This window comes from Gastrolobium bilobum, unplaced genomic scaffold (assembly GCF_033153095.1).
Source record: "Gastrolobium bilobum isolate Gb01-03AN ecotype WA unplaced genomic scaffold, APGP_CSIRO_Gbil_v1 utg6105, whole genome shotgun sequence".
In the NCBI taxonomy this organism is placed as follows: Eukaryota; Viridiplantae; Streptophyta; class Magnoliopsida; order Fabales; family Fabaceae; genus Gastrolobium; species Gastrolobium bilobum.
Genome location: NW_026899702.1, coordinates 647,316 through 652,378, shown reverse-complemented (window position 1 = coordinate 652,378; position 5,063 = coordinate 647,316). Strand labels below are relative to the sequence as shown.

At 35.5% G+C, this 5,063-nt stretch overlaps 1 pseudogene; it reads right to left on the bottom strand.

The window, feature by feature from the left end:
* Positions 1-729: 729 nt before the first annotated feature.
* Positions 730-2,441, bottom strand: LOC133292719 (INCREASED PETAL GROWTH ANISOTROPY 1-like protein 1; annotated as a pseudogene).
* Positions 2,442-5,063: the final 2,622 nt, after the last annotated feature.

The window sequence follows — 5,063 nt, the reverse complement described above, 5'->3', positions numbered from 1 at the left end:
ATCTGCCTGCAAATCCATTAAGGATCGATTTGGATGACCTTTTAGAAAAAGCAAGATCTATTTTATGCGAGTCTTGTGCAATCTATACCTTGGTTTGAATGTTGACTCCAATGAAAGTAGTGCAATCTAAAATATTTCTTTCACTAGTCCTTTGTTGCCAACCATTTTCTAGTATTTTGAGGAACAATATTTTAAGCACAAAAACTCTAATGAGGATTTTGTAAGATAAATTGGATCTAAGTGGAAGCGATCTCTCACAAACTCACAAGGCATACCTTTTGTAGCGCAGATCTATGAGGATCTCCTTACGTGTGAACTCCCTTCATTAACTAATCTCCTTTATATTGCAGCACAAAAGATCTCCTTATAGAAGCATTCTCTTATTTTCAGAAAGATGACCTTACCTCAACAAAACAACAGAATGATTGATGACTAGAAAAGAAGAATATATATGGGTTTCAAAAAACCCTAGCCTTAAATTGCTTGGACTCTTCTTACACACTGAGCCCAATTAGGTCTTAAGTGAAAGAGTATAAACCCAACGGGTTTATCTCACGACGTGTACTTATATAATTAGAAAAACATATTACTTACTTGCCAATAGTAGGCAATGGATTAAGAAATGTCATAAATAGGGAAGCATATACATGTTTGTCAATTACGCTGCTGATGTGTGCACAATGACATCAAATAATCATGGGAAGACAATTTATGTTAAGATACAGGTTTTTAGAAAATTTTAACAAGTTTGGAGCATTTGATCAGATTGCTATAGCTTGGAATAGCACAACCAATCTTCTTCAATTCTTGAAATGCTTGTATGGTCTCTGGATCAAAGCCACCTGCAAACTGAATATCTTGATGGCTTATGAATTGGATAAAAGGAAAAATTAACTTTGGGAAGTCTGAGGAGTATGCTCTACCTGGTGTACTCTGAATGCAAACTTAACTCCTTGTACCAAGAGGTTATCTTCCTGCAAAGCTTCATAAGACTCCAATTCCTTGGTTACCCGTTTCATAAATTCCTTTGCCAGCCTCAGTGAACTGAGCTTCATCTGCATTCAACAACGAGATAAAGCCTTTCGATTGGATTTTATGGTAATAACAAGATAAGCCTTCAAACAAATGTATCACTAACTAAAATATGGAACATTGTTTTTGAAAGCTTAATAAAGAGGTGGTGTTTTCTAGTACCTGACCAATGAGGCCTGTTTCCAGCATCCACTCCCAAGGGATATGAAAATTCCTATATCTCTTGCTTGTGCTCTCTCTCGTCCTCTCTTTAGTGCTTACACTTCTCTCCAATCTGCAGATTTGAAAGTGGATCTTTTAATTGATTTAAAGCATTGCTCAAAAACTTTAGTTAGTGAATTCTAATTTTTGTACATGCTTGCCTGTCTTGCAGTGCTTGTATCCTTTTTAAAGCCTGAGCCAAGGGCTCTTTGGGATTGTCCTCAAATGAAGAAACTTCGGATTCAAGGTTCTTTAGATCTCTGTAGTTACAAGCAGCTTCTCGGAGTGCATCTACTTTTTGTTCTGGCCAATGAGGAAAATGCTTTAGTACTGACCGTTCATCCACCAATGAAGATAGTTCCCCATCTAGCCATTTGACAAATGCTTCCACCTCAGAAATATCTGCAAATGAGGCAGACTCTACCTCTTTAACTAAGAAACTGATAAATTCCCCTTGTGTTTGAACTTCTGATTTTATCTGTCCAGGAATGTGCATTGTATAAATGAAAGGGTGTTCTTTGTTTGATAGGTAAATATATATCAAAATTAGAAAAATTGACAGCTAAATATGACAAATGTGGAACTAAACTTACAGCTGAGAGATAAGTTGAGCGATTTTCAATTTCCTCAATCATGTTTCTGGTAAATGCTACTGCGGGAATTCCATTGGTATGTGTTCTGTTTTCCATGTTGGCATCCTTTCTTGTAAGGGAACGATACAGTTCTATTACTTCTGGCACACGGCGCACGGCTTTTAACCCAGTTGATGATGATTTTGATGGTGTTGGAGGTGCTGGTGGTGCTATTGTTGTTAGCACTTCAATTCCTTTCTCATTTTTATGTGAAGGAAGAGGGGTGGAAGCAGGCATTGGTGGAGGAGTTGGTACTATTTGGGGTCTGTCCTTTCTATGTGCTGAGTCTTGGAAATCTGGATTTGTATGCGCATTCTTGTTTTCTGAACTCTTTTCTGACATGATTACCTGAACTGCTGCTTTATGTTGATGTACATCTGAATTGTTGTCATCTATGGATTTCTGTATCTTCTTCCAAAGTACTGATTTCCTCTCCACATTGTGTGCTTTAAGTGAAATTATCTGTGACTTTAAACGAGTTACTTCTTCTCTGAGTTCCTGGTTTTCTCTCTGTAGTAACTCATTCCTTGCTATGTGTACTCTCAAGATCTCAGACTCATTATTTTCCTGTAGCATTTTTCTCTCCTTCACTCATCAGGAGGATGGTTATAAGATGGTTATCAATTTGATATCTTGTTTCATTTTTCTTCTATATTTGGTCTTGCTTGTGAAGAAAGGTCGGTATGTCTATGAGTTAAATATGCAAGAATGCCCCCAAAGATGCTTGCAATGGCTTTATGGACATGCTGGGAACAATAGTCTTGACAAGGATGCTTTGGACATTTCACACAACTTCAATGCTCTTTGCTAAAAGGATTCATTATGATGCCTTTGTAACAAATTTTATCGGGGAATGGAAAGATAATTACTTGGGCTTGCTGGCAGCACTAGTACGTGATAGCTGCATTTAGAGTGCCATGTTAGGTACAACCCTAAATCCTTTGGTCACATCAACTCTAATGCTTTTGTTATTAGATTAATCTTTGCTTTCTAATCTGTTACGGTGCCATATCTTTGAGGGTTAGTGATACATCTACACTGCAAAAGTTTGATTAGTGAGGTCATTAGGCCTAAGTGAGTATATGTTTGTCTCATTTCTATTTTTTGAATCCTGTTCCCTCTTCTTCAATTCAATTTGACTTTATTAGAGTTTCACATTTTTTGTACACGTGGCCAAAAACACCAGTTAGTATACCGAACTGATAACACCTAATATACCTATATGGAACTCTCTTTACGAATCTCTCATGTCCAAGTGTAATTTGTAGAATGGTAGTGGCACTGTGATGGTTGCCTTTTCATTTCATCTTTTGAGACTCAGAGCCCTTATTGTAGTTGAATGGCATTTGGCTATTCTTTGCTTGTGAAGGAGGAAAAGACAAAAGAGGTAGGAAAATGAATCCCATATAGTGAGGTATCGGGAAGGGTAAAAAATTTCACTAGAAAAGGAAAGGTGTTGATTACTGCAACATACCAAATGAGATCCCTATAATATCTACATTGTTTTTTAATTTATGATGTTGTCTCAAAGCCCCTTATGAACAGTAACCTTTATTTTGCTCCCTTTCTTCCTTCCTACTCCATCCACAAACTTCAATCACCACCCTTTCTCCCCATTCCACAACCGAAAGTGTGAAGTGATGTAGATTGGTTTTCTGTGATTGTTGAGGCTAAGCTGCTGTAATTTAGTTGAAGAACGTGAGAGTAGTCAGAGACACATAGGGTAGTTCCAAGAAGTGAATGTATAAAGCTACAAATAATAAGTTATTGCATTACATTGACTTGAAGTCATTCTCTTGACCGGCACTGCAATTCTTTTTTCTTCTCTTTTCTTTTTTGTTTGTTTCACTTTCAACTTTTCTTTTAGGTGCAATTTCTGGGGCCTAGATTAGAGATTTGGTTTCACACATTACTCTTGACAAAGTTGTTTACTTATTGGCCTTAATAAGGAAAGAAAAGAAGTATATTCTCAAACAAGAGAAAACACAAAATTGGAAACATAGCATCAGCGGGTTGCATAACATAAAAGTAATAAATAGTCGTACGCTTTGGGGTGTCTAGCTGGAGCTTTACTTCGAAGTAAATTGTGGGTTTTTGCTATTGGATTTTTACTCCTATATAATGTGCTTCAATGCCTAAATGGGTATGTTCAGTCCCTCAAATTCAAGGTGTGGGATAGGGAATAATATTTAGTTTTATTGAGTAGGTAGCTTGTCTTTTCTTTCCTTTTCTTCCTTTTCTTTCTAACTCGAAAAAAGGAAAAAAAAAGGTATAGAGCGAACACCCTACAAAATTTGCATTAATTAAAATATAGTGTCGACATAAAGAAATAAGAAATAATGTAAATTGAAATGTAGATGCCCTTAATATGAGGGAAGAAATCTGCACCTCATGCAAAATTTGTGACTTTTTTTATGAAGTTTGTTTGACAGAACAGCTATGATTCTCTATTAACATTTATTGTGCAGTTGGAGCTGTATAGTTGGTTAGAATGTATACATTGAATGCTGGTTTAACACATCCATGACTGAGATATTAGATGGGGTTGCTACAGAGATTAATATGAACATGCATAACCTTTACCTGTGTCTATTGTCCCATTATCCAGCCTTCTTGTTTTTCCACAGCCTGTTCTAGCATTGAACTTGAGCAATCATATTTTTCACCCTAAATTTTTTCCTGTGGAAAAAAAAAATGAATTGATAAAAAGAGAGTAAGGAACCTTATTAGTTCCCCTCCCCACAAAAACAACCAAAAAAACGTTAGTTCTGAATAAAAAGAAAGATGGAAAAAAAAGCTTAATGAGAAGCTAACTCGTTTTTTGTATGGATAATCTAATTTTACCAACCAAAACAATTCAAAAAATTATAAGATAAAAAAATTCTTAAGTAATTTAAGTTCAAGAGAATTTTGTTCTATAACATCAAATATATATGGGAAATGTAAGAGTTATGTAACATAAAGGAAAATTAATTTCTTACATACACAACTTTATGGGACCCATGAATTTAAAAAAAAAACTCTGTTATCGATAAGACTTGTGAGTACAGGGAAAAAAAAAATTCCTTCGTCTTACATTTGCCAATATATACACCACATTAGCAAAGAGAATCATTATTATTTCATATTTTAATTACATTTTTTAATACTGAAGCGTTATTTTCGATCACAGGTAAAGATTTATCTAGGGGACAAACT